The sequence below is a fragment of the Mugil cephalus genome, chromosome 5 (assembly GCF_022458985.1).
Source record: "Mugil cephalus isolate CIBA_MC_2020 chromosome 5, CIBA_Mcephalus_1.1, whole genome shotgun sequence".
Taxonomy (NCBI): Eukaryota; Metazoa; Chordata; class Actinopteri; order Mugiliformes; family Mugilidae; genus Mugil; species Mugil cephalus.
Genome location: NC_061774.1, coordinates 18,709,260 through 18,734,665, shown reverse-complemented (window position 1 = coordinate 18,734,665; position 25,406 = coordinate 18,709,260). Strand labels below are relative to the sequence as shown.

Genomic DNA, 25,406 nt, shown 5'->3' with positions numbered 1-25,406 from the left:
CGCATGCCTACAGGGACCAAAAAAACATTCGTTCCCCGTAGCTATTCTTAACATGCTCACTTGTTGGGTTTAGCACACAAATACACACACGCACGCACACACAGTCAGAACTCGGGCCTTGCCAGGGGAGGCCATGCAAACTTTCCCCCAGCGCTGCGACATCTCCCCAGGACAGGGAAAGTAAATGAACGAGAGTGATTTGTGTGTAAGTGCGGAGGCAAACACACAATGTGTTTTGCTGTAAAGCTTTTCTGTCAGCTCCGCGGGCTTTGAGAGCACACAGCCCATACAAATAGGCTGCCCCAGGGCTGGCTTCCTCTAATACGGCACAACTATCAGCAACAGATGACAGAACGGGGAGGAGAGAAGCGCGGAGAACGAAACAAAAGCTAGATCAGCCCTAACAGAGGGAGACAGAATGGTGGCTGGGGGTAGAGAGAGGGCGCGGCGTAAGAAAGACCGGCCGAGTTTGATGTCACAAATGCGCGGAAAACAATGTCACAGGAAGCAAAGGAGAAGAAATAAATTTGAGCTTAAATAAATGAACCTGAAGCACTGGTGCTGGCGTGAAGCTGATGAGGAGTTGCAAAGCAGCACAGAATGTTCCCCATGCACGTCTATTGTAATGACTCCACTCACTATAGGTCTCTGAGAAGAGCGGTGTGGGTGTATAATGGTGACATGTTATTACACAGGCAGAAAGTCAAGAGACGGGCTAAGATAGAGAGAAAACACCTGAACTAAACGACTGGCAAAACAAGACAGAGTGGCTGATAAAGGAAGAAGGGAAAAGGGAGAGGCCGCGAGTGACTGAGACGGAGGGAGACATTGCCTGAGACTTTGCTATGACAACCTTTACAGAACTCAGCATGCTCCCAAATGTACAACGGAAATGTCACCGACGGTAAGCAAGGAGAATGCGCCGCACGGAAAAACATATCTCTGCCGCACAGGCAAACACGCCTGACAAAACCGAATGGTACGCCGCGGCAGCTGGAAAAGTGGTCAGTTCCGTGCCAAAATAAAATCCATACATCCAACTGGAGATATTTTTTTTTTGTTGTTGTTGTTCTCTTTACAACTTCCCCCTGAGTAATCATCCACGTTTAGTCTTCTTTATCACTGATACTGTACCGGGATTTCTCCTAAAATAAGAAATCAAAGACAATTTACACGCGTCCGTGTTTTGTCCTGCCTGTGACAACGTTAAGAAGCGCCCCACCCGCCTGAACACCTTCTAATGATTATTGATGAAGTTGCTCAGTTAAAGAGGAAAAACAATTAAGGCCCTGCCAGTACAGAGTCCACACTGCTAATGAGCGGGAGCGTGCCCGGGCCTGCTCGTCGTACTGCTGACTAGTGTGTAAAACCTAATGGAAGCGACACTTGTTTTAATCGCACCTGAATCCTAAAGGCTCGGGGTAGCTGTCACCGTCAATGTCTTTACATGGACTTTAGCTTATGGGGCTAAAGCAGCAGCAGATGGGCGAGGGTTTCGGGAGCAGCGAACACGCGACGAGTCCTTGACTGTGCAGCTCGCTGGAGCCCGGGGTGGTGGCGCGTGCAGGCGGCTTTTCACATCTGCTGTTTACACATGGGCAACCTGACCCTTCCCCTCTCCCGCAGGCCCCAGAAGAACCCAATAAAATCATCAGCCTCTGCTCAAGATGACTGCCTTTGCCTCCCGCAGCATCTCCGAGATTTTCTTTCTTTTCCTTTTCCTTTTTTTTGCTCCTGCCCTCCTGCTTGTCATCTCTGCTCTCTTGTCTGTCTGCCTAGTCTCCCATTCCTAACACCTTTTCTTCCTTCCTCATCTGTCTCTCTTGCTTCTTATTATGCTATAAGATCATCCTAAGCATCCAACAGCAGCTTTATAATTTATAGCAGAACCACTGACTGGCTGACCTTTTTCACCTCCAGCTGTTTCCTCCTCCCTCCGGCTTCATTCCTTGCATCATCTCTCTCTTTCTGCCTTTTTTTTCCCCCTGCCCATCTACATCCAGAAAATAGGGCCAGAGAGTGACATTGTGTTATAAGATGTTTCTCTGTGTGTGTGTGTGTTTGCAAAAAAAAAAAAAAAAACTGTGTGAGTAATAGAGCTAGAGGGGAAAGAGAGAACAAATAACATCGTCCTCCAAAGAGCTGCGTCTGAGAAACATTAGCTCTTCCTCCGTGTAGGTATGGGTAAGTAAGTGTGTGTGTCACATAGATGGCACCGCGGCTGACTGGAGGATTAACAGAGCCCACATCTACGATTTGCCATCACACACACACACACACACACACACACAAGAGCAAAATCCTCAGCTGGATTTGCGAGCATCATTCTGTCTTTCTTGCTGTCCGCTCATTCCCTCGTCGTGAACCCCAATCTCATCTGGGAGAGGATTTATGAGGGGGCGCACCTCATCCCTTCAACACAACACAATCTCAATTGGACTGAGCACAGCCTTGTTCCAAAACCAGACATCCATTAAACCGAGGTATTACTGTAATACAACTATCGGACAACTCTATCTCTTTCTATCTCCCTCATTCAGGCTGAACATGTGCGAGAGTGATGTTATTAATATAGATTCCGCTATAGCGTGCAGACATTTCATTTCCATGTATATCAGATTAAAGTGCCCCACAGCAAAGACCTTATATGTATAACTGAAAAGGGCTGCTGTGATAGTGATTAGGTTTGGGTCTTGTTTGGGCTTGGTGTTGAATTCTATCATCTCAATGAGTGTGTAATATAGACCATAGTTGCTCTTGGCTGACAGACTCAGGAGACCCCCCTCCTCCTCCTCCTCCCAAGTGTCCATTCTCTTCCCCAAAGACTCTCCGATCCAATTACCAATATGGCACTGCTTGGCTCAGCACTGACTCTGCCAACCTGTGTAAACTATGTCTCTTCCACTCTGTCTCCCTCACTTTCCCTTCATTCACTCACTACTTTTATCTTTGGTTCGCTCCCTTCGTTTACCCCGCTATGTGACGCCGTCACGCTCCGCCAGCCTGCAGCAGTTTTTTTTTTTTTTTTTGCATTGTAATGATGTGTGTCTGTGTATGTGTTTGTCAGCTGTGCGCTGGGAGGGAGTTTCAGGCTGATTAAAGACATGATTTATAGGAGCACGGTGTTGGAGGAATTCCCTGATCACTCCTCAAATCGCGTCTCCTCAAATGAGATCCCTCCGTTCAAGCAGACTCGTCGGTGCTGAAGAAACTTGCTGCCCCAAGACACACGCGTGTGCGTCCACACGGCACACGCGTGAACACACACAGAGGCGGGCACAGATTTATCCTTACACGCATCGCGGTACATCCCGAGAAGCGGCTCGCATTTTGTAGCTCGGTGCCCTTATATTTCTGAGTCACTGAAAAATGTCAATTCCACACAAAGCCTCAGACTTGATTACCTTGATATGTTTGGACTTTACAGGATTATATTAGGGTTGGAATAATGTCTATGCTCATATTGTCCTCTGTTCACTTTACATACTTCTATTCAGTCACCAACCTCTAAAATATTTAGCTCTATGCGCTGTGTTATTAAATCCTGAAATGAAACTGCCCTTCTCATAATATCTTCTACAAATCAGACACATAAGGTCTTACCAGGACTTTTGTTCAATTTCCATTATGCTAAAAGCCCTGGAAAACAATTTTCTCTATTATTATTACTTTTATTGAATGCATGGTTCTGCACAAGGGCAATATTTTCTGCATTTTGAACTAAGGTTATTCCAGCCATGAGTTTTGTTTATAGAATTCCGTATTTTACTGCACATAGTATTTAACAAACAAAGGCCGTTACAACTGCAGCTAATAAATACAGTAGTGCAGAAACTCTGTTTGAAATTATTCTCCTATCTTAGCAGAAAAACTGGAAATACAACTCTTCGCTGCAACATGAACTTTGTTCTTACTGTGAACCACAATACGCATGTTATTATCACTATGCTCAGCACTGTCACAGAGACAACAGCAGTGGGTTTAATTGGGAAGGATGCAGGATAAGGAGCTGCACACTGCAATATAGCAAGGAAGTAATCTAGAGATCTAAACAATGAGGAAATGAAACAGGAGTTGCAGATTTCCTATCACATTGTTAAGGAGATTTTTTTTTTCCTCTGTGACATTCCTCAAGTTAATTTATGATTAAACCATATCATTTCTGTTGTACCTGCTTTCTCTCGACCACCCTCACTTTGCTCCAGCTTCAGATTACTGATTTCCTATATTTCCCATGATGCCTTTCGTTATTCTCCAACAAATATCTGGGATGGCTACGCTCAGCTGGATTATACATCCTTGATTCTGAAGGTGTGATATCGATAGTTCACGTGTTTATTTATAATTTTTTTCTAATTAAAGCATACTCCGGCGCTGGTAATATATTTGTATGAAATGAAATCATCTATATTTGTTATCTGAAAAACACATAAAACAAACAGCAATGGTATTTATTGGGGTTTCTTTTCTTAGTTCTTTTAATTAATAGTGATGCATAAGATGTTCTACCGACTTCACGGACCATGATACGCTGGGAAGACAGGAAAACTGAACGCTGGAAGACTACCATAGACTATTTAACTTATTAAACACGTAGTTGGAACGAAAAAAAAAAACAGAAAACAAATGGTGGTGATCTCATGTCATTTGCCTGCAAACATCTTTTGTGTCTGTTTAATATCCATTGATCAGAGGGCTGCTCTTTGCTGGAGGCCTAATTTTCTGGTAACGTGCAGTCAATAGCCACCGTTTTGCTATGTTTTGTAATGAAGCAAATTATGTGTTTGGTGGGGGATACAGACGGACTGTGAGCGCCTCTTAAATGTCCCCAGTTGCTTCAGGTAATCCTCTCCCTATTGGGGGAGCCATCCAATATCCGACACACTGAGAGCATATATGCCTATATGTATGTATGTGTGTGTGTGTGTGTGTATATATATTCCCCTCTTCTTTTTTCCAGCATGGACAAGGGAAAGGCCTTGAATGGCGATGAGCGTGCGACTTCATTTCAGCTGCGAGACTCATTAACAAATTCTGGTGATATTTATTTATCTATTTATTCTTCACCGCGTCGCCTTCAGTGCAAGGGCTTTGGCTGGTGTTAAAAAGCATCATCCTCTCTCAAGGTTACGCTTTCTCTCTTTTCCCCTGATTCCCCTGTTTCTTCTTGAAAGCAATTGTTTCATGCTATGGCTGTATTCAGGCTATGTGAGTTATTAGCTGAATCCTCCGGCAGGAGTGTGGGCTAAATGGAACGGTGTCAAGGGGCTGGCTGCCCTGCTGTGTGGGAGGATGACTGGGAGTGAAGTAACAATGGCCAAGTGAACGCGGTGTGATTTTTTAGTGCGTGTGCACCAGTACATGTGTCAATCACGTTTTATTTATTTATTTATTATTTATTTACCCCCCCCCCCCAGTGCAGCATATCCTAAGGAACAGTTCGACCAAAAATGCCAAATTCCAGTGTATACCATGACGGTTTATGATGCAATGGAAATCACAGTGTATTTTTAGTGACTATGCTGCATGCTGTCACAAGATAAGTGTGAATGTATATGTGTGTACGTGTGTAGGATGTCAGGGGTATGATGTTAAAGGAGAGGGGTTTGCAGTGACAGCAGGAATGCCTAGAGGGTAGAAAAAGGAAGGCAGGAGGTACATATTTGCATCGTTTAGCCTGAGACATAGGAAAAGAGGCACGCTGTAGGGACACAAGCTTCAACAATATGGATGCAACGACTGCGAAGGAATAAGAAAAGCAGAAAGGTTAATATGCCATTGATTTATATAGAAAGCCAATTGTTACACAGAAACAGGAGCTGTTTCTAATCAAACAGTTATTAAAAAAAAGTACACATGCACTAAGCTTGGTTGCGTTTGCTAAACACGCTGCACCTGTAATTAGACTCATTCCCAGGAACACACTGCAAATCTCTCACAGAATCTTGCAGAAACTGTGTGATTACTAATCGCTGCACCCTCTACCCCACCGTACATCAAGTGTGCCGGTGCTTTTCAAAGGCAACCATAGATTGCTTTCAAAAATGACAGAGCGCAACTCATGTATTTGTTTCTGATGCCAAAAATACAGAATTCAGAGTGGACCGCATTGATTTAGCGTTACACTCATTCAACTCCCACTGCTCATTATGGGCAGTTAAAACAAATGATGGAAGCTGATGTAGCAGAACTGGACGGGACAGACACGATGTTAGCCCCGATCAAGTAACGCGATCTAATAACCACGTGAAGCAAACTTTTGAAACGTTACAAAAAAGAAAATGCCTTTTTTTTTTTTTATTATTAGATTTGTTTTCGTGGGCCGGTTTGGAAAGAATACTACTGGCTGTCGAGTGTTTTCTGAAAGTGGTGGAATAGACTGTGCCACAGATGGCTGTAATAAACAGAGCAAAAGAAGTAGAGGTCATGAACCAAAAATGAAAAGGACCCTCGAAGAAGAAAAACTGTGAAAATGCCTAGGCTACTACTACAAACTGGTAAAGTTGGAATTGTTCACAAATGCTGATTCTACTGGTCACCTTAAGGACCTTACGACAACAACATGACGTGCTCCCCAAATGTATTTACAGAAGCTTTATAAATTAATTTAACTCATTTGTTTTTATATATAATTTAAATAAAACTTTTCTACTGCATACTACTTCCATTATTTCACTCTGTATCAAGTAAATTATGGAAACATGACAATTGTCTATGTTATTCCACAATTTATTCTTCCTTGGTAAAACCTGGCTCCTACATTACCCACAATCCAACTCCACAGCATGTTGGTTCAGAGATCCAGGGTGTGTTATGCCTGGAGCAGCTGGTCCAGCTTCCCGCTGCTAGCCATGAATAATTTCTATTGATACTGAGTGACTTAAAAAAAAAGGAAACCTATTGTGGCAAAAATGTGTTGCCATATCGCCAAGCACCACCACCGCCAGGGTTCTGTCATCTTTGAAGCCTCGTACAACAACTGCAATGCTACCTTCTGGTGTTTCCCTTCAAGTCACTAAAAAGACACAAAGTCCCATTGATGCTTACCATGCTCCTCCTCCACTCTTTGTCGGTCTTTGATTCTCTCACACAGAGAGCTGCCCTATTAAAAGCTACAGGAAAAAAAAAAACAGGCTGCCTTTGTCCTATTACTGTGTAGTGGAGCTGATGTTAGTGAATTTGGCAGCCATGGATGACTGGGAGCCACCAAGGCCTTGGTCAGCTGACATTATCCTGCCCCTCAAATGTTATGCGGCCCTGCAGCGGTGTCTGCCTTGCTGTGTGTGTTCCTGTTGTACTGTTTGTCCTTGTCCAACCGTAACTTCTGGACGGTGTGGCCATTTGCGGCTAAAAGTACGGGAGAGTAAAGGAGGGAGGGCCGAAAACCAGGAGGGAGACGGAGCGACAAAGAAGGTGGTAATCTGAGTGGATCTGAGCGCTGATCCTCTTTGGCACTCGCGGTGTGTGTAGGGGGTCACATCAAGCCTGAGCTCTGGGTAAGATGGCTAGAAAAACAGAGGAGATGCGATATTTGGACGGGAGCTAAAGTCACCGACAACAGATTGAAAAGGATCAGCTTTATATCAGCGCAGAGAAATATGGAAAAATAATTTCAGTTATCCATCTGCAGCCTTTGTGACCGCATGTGTGTGTGCACTGCTGCGGCTAAGGCAACATCTGTACACAGCTGTAATGTGGAAGGTCTACACTGAGTAAACGCAGCTGAAATCAGCTTTCCATACAGTACTCCGAATGTAGTCCGTTTATGTGTAACAGTCCAGACAGGTCAGCAGCCGAGAGCCAAAGCCCTGCTTAACCTGGTGGATCAGGGAATCTGCCATACTTCACGGGCAAAGATCACACACAATCTCCCACGTACACAAATATACTCGCACACATGCAAGGCACCCGCTCACACCTGCACACGCTCGCATTCAGACCAGGTGCAGCCAATCGGATCGCCTTAAGAATTCTCCGCACACTCCCAACATGAAGGGTAATAAAAAAAAAAAAAAAAACGCAGCCAGCTAGTTTGTTTAAGGCAACTGCTGTAAAGAAGCTATCACCTTGCTTTATAAATTGAATGTCATAAAAAGATCAATTTGCTTCTTTGGCAATAAGCAATAATACCATGCATTTAATATGCCTTTTTACAGACTTGTTTATTTTCATGTAGACTGGAGCATTAGAGATGCCATTATAAGGCTGTCTAAATTGGTCCACCGAGGCTCAGTCTAGCCCATAACAAGCGCCGCGATTCTGAAACATTTATGCAACATCGCCCAACATTACAGCTTTTAGTATTTGCCGCGGAGAATTGTCTGGTCCCTATAGATGATCAAGGATGTTGTAAACGCAAGAAGCAGTTTTCTGCCAGTTACTTCTTCCTTCTTTAGTCATGCAGAACCTGAAACACTTTGCACCCCATTCCCACCACAAAAACACCTCTTAGCTTATATTTTTTTATTTTTTTTTTGTAGTTTATCGCTCATTAATGCAGAATTAATAGGCTGATTGTCGTGGAACCTTCCCCATTCGTCAGGAAGGAGCTTTTGAAAACAGTTCTCTCTCACCCATCTCCAAAAGGTGCGATTATGCATATCAACCGCAGCTATGCCTTGCTGCACCGAAGACATGTTACTGAAGAGGGAAAAGGAAAAGAATGTCTGCACGTACATTGTTACCAATTACTTTTTTTTTTTCTTTTTTTTTTTTCTCATAGCCTGAATAACTGTCAGGCAATTGAGGGGCACATAGAATAAATAAGAACATAAATCGGATTCAGGGCACATTGTTATCACGGCTGCACCAGTGCTGTAACTGTGTAATGGAGAATGCTCTCAAAAATCACTCTCCGACTCCAGCCTACTGGGCTAGTGTTGCTCTAGTTCGGCTTACCCAGAGTGAGATCCGCTTGCCAAAGGTGAACGCGGGGTCCGGAAATTTCATCCTGCACTGATTTACCGTAGCCATTTTGCTGTGTCTTTGCTTGAGCAAAGTAATACCGGAAATGCCTTCAAGTAAGGCTAGACTGTTGCAGTAGCGGTACATCAAAGAAACCCATTCGCGGGAATAACAGAATGATAAATACGAGAGTTGGGGGTAAGACAAATTCCCCATTCTATCTCGTTTTTAGGGGAGAAACATAAAATAACCAATCCATTATCAGAGCAGAACCCCCCACTGTGTTCCCCTGATTCCTTCTAGCTATTAGCAGCTCAGGACACAAATAGATCACACAAGATATTAAAAAGCAGCAGGAACCTAACAGTTTAAAAGCCCCACTGTAATCCTTGCTGTGGAACAACAACATGGCTGAACGCAGTCAAATGATTTATTTCGTGTGTTTTACGGTTATTCTTTAGCATTCATGTTTTATAGAGCATTGTTTTTATTAGGGAGGGAATTTACGGCTGACGGGGAGCGGAGGTGCAAGGGACCAAAGTTAAACCCATCAGCACCAGCGCATCCACACAAGTGCAGACAGTATGTAAAATGTAAATACTTTTTAATTTCGGTTTTATTCTTTCTCACCCAATAAACAAAACACAAATAAATAGACGGTATTATTTTAACCGTATTGTGCCAGAAATATGGAAGCACCAAGTTATACAGCAGGAGTGCCGCAGTCGATTCAATATCAAAAACTCCAGAGACGAATGTAATGTTGTTCATAAGAATGAAAACGTACCGATAGATGACTATATTGGATTTTGAAGCTTTGCCTTTCAAACCCGAGTCACAGATTTGTGCTTGGCAGAGAGGAAAACATTCTGTCAGAACTGATCAAGGCTTCCAGTAACGAGTGAGGGTGAAGTTAACGGTTGTTGCCGTCATTTAATTGACAGTGCCTGTAACACGAATATAGGTTTAGCTCTTACACACGTACATATCTGACACAATCGTGGGATCGGGATTTGTATTTTACTGTACATGGATGCATTCAGTCTGACTTCAGGTATGCAGAAAAGGACAGTGTCCTTGAGCTGCTTTGATGCACTCCGTGATCTTGTCCATGAAAACACTTCGACTATACATGCTACTGTAGCTCTGATTTAACGACTCCATTCAATATCTGCTTCAAACTCTCACTGGATTTAGCTCCGTTCTGGGCTATAAAATCCATGTAGAAAAAAAAACATAAAACTGGCAGACATAATAAACATGGAGGCAGTTTAAGTGATTATGTCGGTGCGCCTTCACAAACTAAATCCATGAAAATCCATGAAACCAAATCCATGAAAATAGCACAGGATGCGAGTGTGTGCTCTAAGACGTAGCCTGAGCATTCGGAAGCAAAGGCCTAATTTTGAAACCAAACTTGCGCTTAAGCCTCCTCACATATCTCGCGCTGACCTTACAGCGGCTCATGTTTGAGATGAATTTAGTTTTCGGCAAATTCCCTCTCCTGTGCTGTGACTGCGCTTTAGGAGTAAGGCTCGGTCAGGCCTACAGCGGCGCAGCCTCTTCTCACTTTGACGGCTTTGACAAGATCTAACCTCTCTGACAACATAATACAGGTTCAGTTTGGTGAATACCATAAAAACCAATTCATTTTTAAAATCTGTCTCTTTCCCACTGCTAAGAGTTTAAAGTAAAATGGTGGGTTTGATATTAGAAACATTACACCGCATCACAATTTCCACATGCTGTAGAAAAAGCTATAGACAACAACAATTAATTAATAGTGTAATTGCTGTGACAGATTTCCTAATTTATATTACTCATGCATTTACATACAATGTTTCACCGACCTACACACACAGTAAAACTGTGTTAACTGTTGGTTTGTCTCAAATCGGTTTAAAATGAATAAAGTGATCAACTGTTATATTTTGCGTGTTACTGCAACTGAATGGTATTGGAATTCAATACATTTGAATTGAGTTTAGACCCTTTAAACACAAATTAAAACAGCTACACCCCCACTGTGGCCCTCCAGCTAGGATGCAACCAATACAATGTACGGATATAAAAGCTATCTTAATGGCTAGCATGAAAGTAAGATAAATTCTCAGTGAGTCCACCAAGTGCAACATGTTTCAACACCGACAATTCAAACTGGAAAGATCCAGATAACAGCACCAAGAGTCGAATCTTTGTTCACGACACCATCCCATCAGACCTCCCTCATCAATTACTGACATATTCTTAAATCAATGCTAAGTGACGGCTGTGTAAAGAAGACAAGCGGAGTGGACTCGAAGACCACTTGACGCCTAAATACACGTGCGCAAACACAGCGAGCCCCATCAGGACACTTGCGCGGACAAAAAGGGGCTCTTGACAACAACAACTCGACAACTTGACAACACCTGGTCACAATTAAAAGCTGAAGAGTTAACCTTTAAACAATGTCCTGAGCGGAATTCACTAACCCAACCCCGGCACATTCGCACACATTTGAAAAGACACGTTGTCACACACACACACATGAATATACACGCACAAATTCAATTCTCAGATGCCATACTCAGGCACAAGTACAATAACATCACAGCATCCACTACTGTTATCACTATTCACTCATGTGAATAGTAATAACAAATATGGATATGGTGTAATCATCTGCGTGTGTGTGTGTCTCTGTGCGCGTGTGTGTGTATGCGCGAGATTAAATCTCCCAGGACATTCATCTGCTCTGTAGCTGGTGAGGAGATTGAGTGGGGCTGGGTGATATGATGGCACTTTCTCTAAGGATTACATTACCCTCATTCATTCGACTTATACAGTATTCTTTAGCCCTCCCCAATCTTTGCATTTGAATATGGACACTGCCTATGTGATGAATTGAGTCGGCACGAGATAAAGGATTGACACCTAAAGCGACGGCGCTGTACGCGCACGGGCACGCGTGAGTGCGTGTCTCTGTTAGATACGACTATCTGAACTTTTCTTTGTCCGTCAGCCCGTGTTAATCCTCCACCGCCGTCTACGTGTCATGAGCTATAGCTACGTGGGAACATAAGTCCGGAACTTGAAGTCTAATCCACTATAGATACTATAGATGTTGCGTTAGATTTCTCTATTTCTGGCTACATTTAAAACAGTTGTCCCGTTCAATCAGCAGGTCATTTCATACTGCCCATACTGTGCAGGGCGTAAGTCTCCAGCAGGTACATTATGAATGAGGCCACGACATAATATGTTTTCAGCACAGTCTGTGCAGATGTGACATTGTAGCGGGGATAATTAAATGCATGTGTAAATCTCTTGCAGAAATCATAATAAAGATAACCATTAGTTGATAGAATAGGTCGCGATCTAGCAGCAGCTGCTGGCCATAAAATAACAGTTAGCAGCACTAGAGACAGATGAATGCATCTGAAGTATGAAAAAGACTTTGTGTGAACGTTATGTGTGATTTTTAGGATTTAATGTCAGCCGTCGGTTGTGAATAAAGTCTCCCAAATTAATTTTTCAGCTTACGATAAAATGTAAATTACAATACAATTATATTGATACTATCTGCCATCAGCATTCCTGCAATTCATTGTGCTTACATCATATATCAGGAGTATTACACGCCATACGCTTATTTAAATAAGCATTGTTAGCTATGCCAATCCCTCTTGCCTATTCTATATGCATATTCGTACTGCACAGTGAAAAAGTGCAGGTTCAAGGCTTCAAACCTCTGAGGAAAAGTAACTGTAAACTACAGTAGCTACTTGTCAGGAAGTCAGAGTGCGGTTATTACTAATTAACTTCTTTATTGAAATGAGCTCACTTGTTTGCTTTGTAAACAGCTATACCGCTTGTTTCCGCTGTACTGCAGAGCACACTTGTCACCACCAGCAAACATAAGGCAAAGCGAGAGTAATAATTAATAATTAACATACAGTATATTTGTCGTGACGCATACTTACAATGCAAAATAACAGGAGAGCGGAGGTTCCATATTGCAGACATTAAACATAGTAGAGATGTAGTAACGCGAGCCTCTGATGTCTCAGATTACGGCGCCTAACTCATAAAGTGATACATTTAATCACAAACTTGACACACACTCTGACTCTTAAATGGATCATAACTTGTTTTAATTTTAAGTTATCAATCACGCTGTCATGTGGTGGTCATTTTGTCCTGCCATTTTTTTTTCTTTTTCCCTACACACATTTACTCCTGATAAATCACACCCCACTTTAAATGCCATCCAACACGAGGCCTCAATAAAAACATTTAATTGCGCTGCAGTATGTTTCAAAAAAAAAAAAAAAAAAAAAAAAAAAATTCTTCCCAGAATCCCCTTCCCATAAAAGAAGAGTCCCGGCCTCGAGGGAGAGGGAAGGTCAGCGTTTTCACAGGCTGTGTCTTGGCCACTAGAGAGACAGAGAGACTGACAAAGGGACGCCAAGAAACAGTGAGGCAGTAATAACAAAAGAATAGGAATCTCAACTACAGTTGACTGTAAATGCTCCATTACAATAAATGACTTCATTACAATAAAGATGTGTTCAGCCACCCTCTGAGTTTCAATGAGTGTAACTGTGGAACAATTTGCTCAAGTGTGCTCGCTTCAGATGCAGCCTGTGGTATTTACACTTATCCTCTCAATGTGCTGGCCCAGGACCGCCAGTGAGTATTTATACCTGAGCAAAGCACCTGAATATGCACACTTGTGCGCGCACACAGACACACGGCTGTATCACACAGACACGGCCATCCCTGACTTTTCTCTGTGCCTATTAAGACATTGCAGCTTTTAGCACCTAGTAGCACTAATCCTATGGCCTTATGCTCACTGGCGCCGGGGCCAAATGGCCTTATAACGGAGGCTCTCTCACTCATTCTCTCCCTCCCTTTCTCACCCTCTTTCTCTCTATGTGAGTGTGAGCATCTGTGACTGTTTGTGATGAATGGACAAGGCAAAAGAGGAGAGGGGTGAATGTGAGACATTGCACCACTGAGGCCAGTGAGAGAGAGAGAGAGAGAGAGAGAGAGAGAAACAGAATGAACAAGGGAGGCAGGGACTAAAAGAGGGGATGGGTGTATGTGGGGCTGTGTTTGTGTGTGTTGGGAGAGAGGAGGGTGAGGCGGTGGTTAGTTGCACATGAATTGCATACAAAAGCACCTACATGCACTCTGGCCCTGCATTTATGTCTTGCTTGTCAGGCATGCAGAGCGCGCGTGTGCTCACGCTTGTGTGTGTGTGTGTGTGTGTGACCGCGTTGTTGTGCGCACACCAGCGTGCGTGTGTGTGTGCGTGCACGCGTGTGCAAGGCCGAGGTAGGTTAAACTTGTACTTGTGAAGTGTTCCCAGAAGAGATTAATCATCCTGTGCTGGAATGCAGCATCGCGGTCATAAATCATCACCTGACCTCTCTCTCTCTCTCTCTCTTACTCTCTCTCCCTCTCTCTGTCTCCCTTCCTCCCTCTCGCTGCCACACGTAGCGGTGGAGTCAGGGTAAAACGAGTGTCACTGCATATCTGCAGTAAACAAACCGACCAATAGCCTTGACAGAGGTGTGACAGGCAGGAAGCCGTGCTAATTTCCAAATACCAGCGTTCACTCTCAATTAAAGCGAATCAAATGAATCCAAATCATTAAGTGGGAAAAAGGGAGGGAGTTAAAATAATGAATTCGAGCTATGTTTTTATGTTGTTAATACATCTGAAGGGAAACCAGGTCAGAAAAAAATGGAAAACGCTGGCCTTCAGCTGCTTCGGTTGAAAAAGTATTACAAACTGGTCCGAAAGTTGATGAAAGTTGCTCTCTGAGTCCGGAAAATTAGAGCCCCTTTGGCTAAAATAAGGACTATTCAATCATTTGGGTTTATTTCGGCTCTGCTCAGAATAAGTAATATCATTTTCAATATACAGCTTAGTCTGCTTTACACAAATGGCAAGAAACATAACAGTTACACAAAGTCTTTATTCTGGATTTTTTTTTCCTTTTGAAGAAAATGTAAAATTGCAACATAAGAGAAAATATCTCGACTGTTTTGTACAAATACAAATGTGCTACACAAAGCCCTTTTTTGACATCAAAGTGATATATAAAAAAAATTGATATATATAAATCCATGTTATAAAATCATCCAATTAGATTGTACATGCAAAGTTTAATCACATAGTATTCATATAACCACTTTAATTTATTTCTGTTCTGATCAAATTAATCTCTAGATTAGATTGATTTGCCCCAAATGAAGAGGTTTTGTCCTGTGGAACATACACGTTTCGTAACAACTGCATCTTCTTAAACCTGGTATTTATTAATTAAAGAACACATCAGTATCCACGTTAATAATAATTCAAAACATGCTGCCCTGCCCTACCTGGAAATAAAATGTTCCCCTGTTGAGTCTCCCTGTCTTAGTAACATAGAGATAGCGCATTGATTGTCTCTAATTGGCTAAATATATAACTTTAAAATAAACATAATCAGATAAAGTATTGGCATGTCTTTTTAAAGCACGCTTGCCAGAAAATCCATTCCAGCTCCTCAAGCTTCCCAAACATACCACAGGAGTCAGAGAGCACATCATGAAGACTGCATGACATCAGAATTTAAGAAATGCACGCACACTCTCTCAAATCTCAACTTGTAGATTCACTGCAGCTTGGATATGGATTATGCTTTTTGTGCTATTACTTTTATTGTCAGCGAACAACAACACAGATCTATGTTTTCCCTGAGCGGTGTCTGTGGTTGGGGCCACCTATATTTCCAGCTGCTACAGAAGTCTCAGAAGGTGAGTCTGAGCCAGAAGGATGCAGTGGAACAAATGTTTTCCACCAACCTTCGAGAGCAAAACTACACTGGGCACGCTGCCACACACGTAAAAGCCAGGACCCCTTGCTTGGCCATGTTGAAGAACATGAAATTGATTCTTTAATATTAAAAATTCAACAGCTGAGTTTCATTACTTTTCCGAGTCTGTTCCCTTTTCCTTGTGGAGTGGGAAAATATCACAGTTTATTAAATTACTTCTCTGAAAAGTCTCTGGGGATGCCATCTTAACTCCCGTCCTCCTTTGCAAGGCCATTTTAGACTGTAACCAGACATTTCTGCTTGGAAAAAAGAGGCGCAGGCAGCAGATGAGCAATAGAGGCAGTAGAGGTGTGGAAGGTACGCTGAATTTCCAGATTTTACTGGGTGATGCGGAGAGTTTGTGGTTATTCCATTGGCTGACATATAATGCGTCAAATACATAAAACTGAATGATCTCATAAATCCGAGGTAAGGACTTCTGCAGATGGAAAAGCCACCGGAATTCCCAGCTGCACTCGAGACTGCGTGTGCATGTTTATGAATACCTGGAAGTATAAGTGCTTGGATGTGCCCAAATTAAAAACTCAGACAGTTCTTGCCCACTCATATAAGCTGAGCAACACTTAAGTATACTTAAGATACAAAGGGCTTAGAGTAAGTTCACTTGCACAAAAGATCACCAAGTATTATCGCCAAATGCTCTAACTAAACTTTCTTTGACTAGGGAGTATCTTTGAACCTGGCTCAGTCAGCCATGCCTTCCTCTTAAGGGCAGAAAGGGACAAGTCCACGTTCGACTGGGTTCCCTGGAAATAGAAGTAGTATAATTTGTCATTTGTAAGCTACGCACCTTCCCACACAAATGGGAAATAGCTTTAAAAAAAAAATAAAAAAAAAACCTGCAGTAGTACTAATACATAGACACATTTTGGCTCCTTTTGGTACATGTGTGCTTTGCATATTCTGCCAAAAAGAATTTAGTCATCGCGACTCCCCATTTCGCTTGTATTAGGCACATGTTTAGTAGGAGCAAAATTGCTTTACAATAAGATCAACTCTAAGCCCGTTCTCACACCGTACGGTAGGTGTCATTCGAAATGACAGATGACTGACAGTGTTCTACTTTGCTGAAACATCAACATGAACTCTGAGCACCTAAATGAGAGAGCACATCACTCACAGAATGCTGCAGTGTTTTAGTCTTTGTTTCTCAGCGTACAACATTTCACCTCCATCATTCACTGAAACTGGTGCTATAACAAAGTGATACCACCAGTACTAGGTCTCTATGCCACAAGACCTAGTACTAACCATTATCCACAAGCACCTGCGCAAGGAAATACATGAGCCTTTTTTTGATTATTATTTTTGCTTAACTTAAATGCAGTCATGAAGCGCATCCCAGACTGCTTTGAGCCCAAAACGAGGATGAGTTAAAACCAGTTGGTCAGCTGTCAGACAGATGTAGTGAATATCATCCCACTCTACCATCAATTCCAACACAAAACCCCACAGGATCCATGGGCATGGTAATCCAAGGTGAAGGCTGCTCTCTACAAGCATCACTTTCTCTAAAGCACAGCTAATGCTGGGTGTCACACGCCTCACACATGTAACGACACACATGCATTCTCTCAACACACTACGCCAAACAGTGAGCTCCACAAAACCCTTTCAAAGAAAAATCCAGGCTACAAAGGTCGAGAGGGAGTGCATAATAGGCAGATGGGTGATGAGCTTGTGGCTTTCAGATTTCATGCATTCTAAAGACGAATCACGGAAAAACAACACGGCATTAACAACGCCAAATCTTGAACTGCCATCTATTCAAAAGCACATATATAGAACAATAGGTTGGAAAGCACGGTTCAAAGCCTGTTGTTTTCACCTTCTTAGGGACGACTGAACACAGCAGTGGTACGGAGGCTTCTGCAAACAAGCCTTCAAGCTATCTTTCTCAAAGACACAGCAATGTGAATTTCAGTGGTTTTAACAGAACCTAAGACTAATGTGCCTTGTGTCATATCCTTATATTTCTATGCTAGATTTAATGAAATACTCCAAACATTCGGTGAATAAATTCAATCTGAGGTCTGTTTAAACCTATGAAGCTTTGCCATGTTCGAGACATACATTTGTTTTTTTTACTAATATTAAAAATGTGATTGTACAATGTAAGATATAGAAATGAATACTATTATAATAATTTTTACATGATTACAATAATATTATAATATTAATAATAGTAGTAGTAGTTTGCTCTAACATGTCTTTCCTAGTCCATTGTGTTGCTAGATAACAACTGCATTTGCAATGTTTTCTATGGCCTTTAACATAATATTACAGAAATAAGTATATATAGCGTGTATAATGCTATATGTCTTATACGAATTTATGTCATGCTGCTTACTAAGGTAACTAAGAACTTCAAAGAAGACCAGAGAATGGAATCCAACTCTGAATTAAAAACGTCAATGCTTAAAACACACTGTAACATAATATGACAATACATTATTACAATACATTGATTCATTGTGCATTATGCATTATACTTGCTTGTGTAAGGTAATTCCTTGCGGGTCTTTTTTTTTCTTCTCTACACATTTAACAACCGTTCTGATATGTATTTGTACGTGTCTGCAGTAATCTAGGGTCACAGTGGCAAATGTGCCTTTTGAGAAACTTTGTTCCAGTAAGTAGATACTCAAGGTTCTTTTTCACAGCGGCACATAATGGGCTTTTGCCTGAAAAGGTGAAGGTAATATGTTTACGCTTATATATTTAATTTTGGTGGCAGTATTATAGGCATACACATTAAGGCAGATTTTCAATTAATGAAATAAAAAAAAAAATAGCTGAGAAAAAAAAACAGACATAAGATTTTTTTTCACAGATAAATCTAGTTATATTCACTTGCTTTAAGTTTTTCCTCCTACGGAAGCCTAAGCCATAAAATGTCTCTTCAGAAAACCACGGGATATGCCATCTATTATTCTTTCATACTTTGTGGTTTCTACCCACCAATTAATCAATTACTGCAATTAATATAATTTGCTCCTTCATCAGCAAGTCTTTGTAATTTTAGCCTCTCAAAAAACCACAGCATGCTATTCCTGCATATGCACTGGCAAGCTCCCCAAAGGAGTGCAATTAATGTTGAAATTTGAAATGCCGTAATATGACACGGAGAAGACAATGGAGCGTGAATGGATCAAACTGAGGACTAGACAGACAAAGAGGGGAAATGTAGAGGAGGACAGTAAGCAGAGCACAACTGAGCTGGTCCGTCCTATTAAAAAACCTTTCTGACAACGTTGTATGTCACACAACCCAACATCTACTGCGCAGGAGGCCAAAAAGGGCAGGATGATGGGAACGAAACCATTCCTGCTGCAGCTTTTCTATCTGGATGTGGATTTATGACTTCGAGTTGATTGTATGTCTGCCTCCAAAAAGCCCTGCGCTTGTGAAACAGCTTAGAGGGTAGTAGGCCAAACAGAGCTGTCTATAATAAAACTATGCCACCAAGCTTAGTATTTTCTATTTACCAGCGCATCCTGACAATTACAGTAACGGTATAAACAAAATCAGCCTCTCACCATGTTGTGGCACAAAGAACATCATTTTCAACTCACCTCCTCTTTCTCTAAAGGTCAGTGTTCTTAGTTAATCAGTGGTGACAAGAGGTTGTCTCTGCCTCCATTACTACCTATCCAGTTCTGTCCCAAATGATAAAGTGCAATGGTCTAATGCACCGTATGACAGCGGTGTTTGCTAAATTTCATGAAATGATTTTATCTGATAAAACAACATGCTCTCACCTCTAGTTACTTCAAGCCCTGGTTATGAAAGCAGCACAGCACATATTTTTGTACGTTTTAAAGAATTTTTTATTTTTTTTATTTTTATTTTGTTTTGCCCCAGTTCAACTTCAAACTGTCAATCGGATTAGAAAACTCCTTTTTCTTTTTTTCGCTTTTATTGTAGGCACAGCCGTATTGCCACCCACCCCATATTGAATTACCCAGTTCAAAAAAAAAAAAAAATGAAATTCAGGATCCCTTGCTGAATAAAAACCCGGTAAGTATTTTAGAGCACATACTACTCCAATGGAGTTTTGACCAAAATAATTACACAAGATAGTGTAATTGAATCCGCCAAATGACAGCCTATTGAAGCAGGTTAGGCTATCAATCTGTATCATTGTTTCTGGCAAACACGTCCAGCTCAAGTGTGTCCTTGAAAACAAAGACTGTCCAAATACAGATACGGTTGGTAGACAGCATTTGTAAAGGATACTAAATTTCTGCGAAAAAGATATCAAAGCTCCTTACCTTCCAACATAGCACACAATGCATTGAAAGGCTGCTTACGTCGACAATGAAAGAAAAGTGTGGAAATGATGGCTCCTGTCCATTTGCACTCCTATCGCTGCGGTCACTGACTTGTCGTCAGCGGTAAGTGGTCTGCTAGATGCACAGCGTGCAATTGTGCTGAGTGGGATGGCAAACTCACCGTGTTTGATCAGCATCGGCCCTTTCTAAAAGGGACAGTATATCACTGCCCCAGTGACTCTTTTAAAACCACAGGGCTGACCGTCCTTTATGAACTTCTTGTCCCCACATGTCTGTCTGTCTATCACAATAGCACACAGACAATGATTGCTTGTCTCATCTTCTCTAAGCACTTTATGGAAAAGACGGAAGTCCAAAATAAACCACAGCAAAATCGGAGGGATTTACAGCGTTCAAAAAACTTTGCAATATTGCTATGGTTGAACCATCACTAGAAATCGTGTATCACGCCCCGTTCAGATGTCCAGGTAAAGGCAACCCATGAAAACCATGCAGGAAATACCTCTTCGCAAAACTAAACCAGTCAACAGATGAAATCATACAAAGCCTTCAAAGAAGAGGCACTTTGCTGCTCTTGGGAAATTATACCTGAGAGACGTACAAGTGGTTCTTGTTATGACATCAACTAGCACGGTGCGACGTCGTTCTAGTCAACAGAATTTAAAACAATGAGAACAACAGTACCTTATATGTGTCTGAATGGGACCTTTGGCTCTAAATTGGCAACAAAATTGCACTGGAGGACAAAAATATATTAACCGGACTCTCAGTACCAACATGGGTCATGCATGTAATGTAAAAATAGCGTTTGTGATCTGTGATTGTGGCCAATCCTGCACAGCTTGGGACAATGCACGGCAGAAGGGTCAAACTGCATATCACAGAAGTCTGAACAGCCTCACAAGTCTGTATTAGTTTGATGCGCATGCGGTTGCCAACGCACACTTGCATTAGGGTTATTGTGTGAAGCCTTCAGTCGTTAATCCCCTAATCTGCTGAAGCCTGGAAATCACTGCAGTCATCTGTCAGCCAGGTCAGAGCGGGCCACAGAGCTCGACGCGTGCATGCGCGCGCGTACGCACGCTCCGTACACACTCGCTCTCGGTGCGAGTCATTTATTCAACAAGGCCAGCCTCATTTCAGTCTAATGAAGATTGATGCTCCTCTTTCCAGGCCTCACAGGTGTTGCAGTAAATGTATGCATAAATATGTAACCCACATAGAGGAAGAGAGCGAAAGGAAAGATAAATTAACAGAACAATATTTGCTCCCTAATCATATTTATGTGTGAATTAACTTTGTCTGCGCACGTAAAAGTTTGCACGTAGTAGTCAGCGTTCAGCCTCTTCAAGGCAACAGACTTAATCTGGATGATTAGTTATGAAGGTCCAACAAGGACGCAGACACTGGGAACCTGTGGTGCTAAAACCCTTCAGTCAAGTCTAAACATCTAAGGCCCATTTGTCCCGTTTATTTTTAATGTGTTTGTGCGTGCGTGCGTGTGTGTGTGTGTGTGTGCATGAGTGTATGTAGTCATGCCAAATAGGACACCCTGAGGGCTTGTCTGGAGATTGTGGCTGACAAGGCCTGCTGCTATCCGGTGTGAGCTCCTATTAGCACTTAAGACTGGGGCTGTACACATATGCGCACCCAAACACGACACACCGGTCGTAATGATTACACCTGGCAGGTTAAACTCTGCAGGAGACAGTCAAGTTTGGGTACTAGTCTGTGTGAGTAAAACAGACATATGGCTAAGTCACAACATGTGCGCAAGTGTGTCAGTAATGATGGCACGCCGATCCGGGGGCTCTGCTTCCCTCTTGATTTGCTGTACATGCCCCTGTCAGACGCTCAAGATGGAGGGATGGAAAGTGGGAGAGAGATCAAAGAGCGTTATAGATCACACAGACCCGGGCAGGCTTGAAGAGAGCTAAAGGTGGAGGACGCGATAGAAGGGCCACAGAGAGAAACTGTACCGGTTAGACTGAAGTGAGAATCTCAGCAGGGCGCCTCATCATCAAGATCTTCGTGGCATCTGTGTGTAAGTGTGTTTTCATGTCATAAGGTGCTGATGACTGCCAGTCTCTGGGAGCTACAGCTGGTGTGTGGGCCTCATCCCTTAACACCCTGCAGTACTTGATACACAACTGACACCAGAAGTTGTTCGAATGCATCCCCAAACTTCATGCATGTATTAAACCCTCAACTAAAAGCCTTACTTGTGCTCACTAAATATTCATTCTCGAGTGAACAAGGTCCTGCCGGGTTGAGTTCCCTACAGCTTAGCTGGGCTGCAGTTTGTCTGGATGTTACCAAAGACACGGATCCGAGCAGTAGAGGGAATCAACTAAACACAACATACTCAAACCCACACTGTCTTGACCTCTGATTTATCCCCCACGTGGCAAAATACGTTGCACCATTTATAATTATGTACATAACAAGCAAGTTGGACACCTATTATTGAACAATAAAATATAAAATGCAGTGTAGGAGTCGGAAGAGGTAAGATTTCAGAATGCGTGGCAGCAGCTGTGTCCAGGCAGACGCAGCGTGTCCACGCAAAGCTGTGGTCATCCTGAGGAGAGGAGATGAGTGGTAATGACAGGTCAAGCAGCCAATTAAAGCCCACCAGTTATTCCATCATTATCCCGATTGAGTGAAAGCATTTTTTTTCCCACCAAAGGACACCCTCTTACTTTCTGACGCGCACACGGAGACGGATGAAATGAAGATGCTGCGCTGCGGCAGGCATAAACGCGTCGGACAGGAACTAGCACAGCTCCTGCTCCTGATAACGAGTCAAGATAGGTCTGGCAGTCCACCTTGACCCCTGCACATGCTGTGCGAGATTTGCTTCTATGTGCAAACCTCTTTTTTTTTTTTTTTTTTTTTTACCACGAACTCCACTGCGATTGTTATAAGGTCATTCTGGAGCTATTAACTCAGACAGCTCGACAGATGACACGCAAGACGCGCGGAGGGAGCCGTCTTCGACCAATGTCAGTCAAGTGCAGGCTCACACGAGGACCATAAATCTTTTCGGTTTTTTTTCTCCATAAAAGGCATCTCAATGTCACGGCTCTGCGCTTCCATTCCCGTCGTACTTTCCACAGAGACTGATCGTAGGCTACACATGTGCCGTTAGTGGGCACACAAGCCTGTGTGTAAACAGTAGCTTGTAAGCATCGTTTCCATAGAAATATATTTCAAAATACCACGTACCTGTTCACAGCTCTGCGCCGCGCTCACCGCATAATCCTCCTTCTTCAACTTGAACTTTTCCTTCCCTCCAATGGCACAGCCAGAAGCTACTTGACACTTGTTTATTGCATACTTTTCTCTGCCCTGTCTATCTTGCGAGCCGCTATTGCATGCGGAGCGAGACGAGAGCACGGCGGGGGTGAGGCAGACGCAGAGGGCAGGTTAGAAGCCTCTGGTTCAACATATCACCAAATCGTGGAATGAAACGGAACAATCCATTCCGCGGCGACGGTGATCGTTACAGGGAGCAGTGCTGATTGGCGAAGACGGACCAAAAACGGGCAAAAGGGGGCTGTGCGCAAACGGCACGTCCGTGAGGACCGGTTCTCTTCAGACCGGAGAAACAAGCGGACAAAGCTCTGAAGGCGAACGGGCGGTCGATCGGTTGAGGCTGCGCGCAGCGGCACCCAGGGAGCGACCATCCGCACACAGTATAGAGGAATGACCGAGGCTCGCGGAGCGCGCGTTCACGGCCGAACCAAGTCAATGGTCATTATCAGCGCATGTGGAGAGTAATCCACTGTGGTCTGTCAGCTGCAGCTGCATCCCTACAAGATGGCATGCGGCGATAAGCAGTGATTAAACCATCTGAATCCCAAATGTTTAATTATGTGGCGATCAATCTCTAGTTTCGTGCATATATAAATATAAATTATCATCGTCGCTTGAATATGCTGACACCTTATTTAAAAAGCTATTCGCGATTCTGCAACTGTGCATGTGATTGTTTACGCGTTTTAAGGGAATAAAAGGTGCATTTATTTAAAACCGGCTGCAGCGTATTTGCAGCCCAACAAGCAAACTTGAATCCCACTGTATCTCTCCGAGTTCGAGTGTGCCTGCTTTGTGTCCTCGCTCCATCCTTCTATGGCCAAGTGCTCATTACAGTGGTCCACAAGCATCTCGTTTTAAAGAGTGCACCCACTGCACTGCAGGCTACTGTTCACATTAGCACACTGCCTAATGGGCTTTCTCTGTATTAGCAGCAATAGAAAGGTGCAATAACAGAAGCATGCAATTATGCACCATAACTAGGGAAAACATTGTTAACAGTTACCCTATTGCCTCTCACTCTCCAAGCTGTAAATGCATATTTCCCAATGGAGGTATAATAATAACGCCCGGTTATTTGAAAACACCTTGTAAGGAGAACCTTGTGGCTCTTTTGATAAAGATTTCATTTCAGAGGCATTTTTATGCATAACTGGGGATTGGCAGGGGACATAATGCTCCCACTTTTGGCTTTATTTATTTATTTACTCTTTGATTTCCAATTCTGCTTTGGTAACCCATTAGTCAACACACTATTTATGTATTGATTAATTCAAATAAGGATGTCAACTTACAGAATAAGTAGAATCGCAGAGCCTCAAATTGATTGGAATTCACAGATGGCACGGTTGAATTCAGAGCAAAGGGTGAAAGGGAAGAGGAGGGACTAACTGGATCTCTAGTGGGTAGCACAGGTGCAGAACAAGATGAAAAATGCAGATGAGGGTAGGATGTTGCACTGAACCATTTTAAACTCCCCAAGTGATAACCTAAAATACGGATTTGACTTGGGCTCGTGGTTAATTATGCAGGTGCAGCTTGTCCGGAGATTCACATTTGCCCCAAACTGTCCAGACGAAGTTTTGCTTTCTTTAAGGTAATGAGCTGAGTATAACTCCATTAAAGCAAACCAACACAACAAGCTTGTTGACTAAAATGTGTCATTGTTCACTTTCCCCACTTTATGATCTCTTCTACCCCAACCATAAAGATGAAGATTCATTTGATGAAAAAAATATATATAGAGAGAGACTATTCTCCTGACTTCCCTGAATGACATAAAAGCAATATGTGTATTTTATTTTTAGCCTTAGAACAAGTCAACACTGTCCAGTGACATGTGGAGACTGGTCAGTGAGCAAAGCCAGATTAGATCACCCAGAAGCAACAACCATGGGTGGCAGACTAACATTTTGCCCATTGGTTTTTAAATCAACCTCGGACTAGGCTGCCGCCAACTTCTGCTTACAGGCTGCCCAGAGACCTCCTCCTGCCATAAAGCAGGATCAACTGTG

General features: G+C 42.7%; 1 protein-coding gene across 4 annotated transcripts in view; it reads right to left on the bottom strand.

Moving 5' to 3' along the window:
- Window positions 1–23,956, bottom strand: part of tenm2a (teneurin transmembrane protein 2a) — a 199,958-nt gene extending 176,002 nt beyond the window's left edge. For 3 of the 4 annotated variants that reach the window (XM_047584605.1, XM_047584606.1, XM_047584607.1), the window contains exon 1: window positions 23,302–23,955. The gene's annotated coding sequence lies outside the window, so the exon portion shown is untranslated. Of the gene's footprint in view, window positions 1–23,301 lie in introns of all 4 variants that reach the window. The other variant, XM_047584604.1, reaches the window with a different exon arrangement.
- Window positions 23,957–25,406: the final 1,450 nt, after the last annotated feature.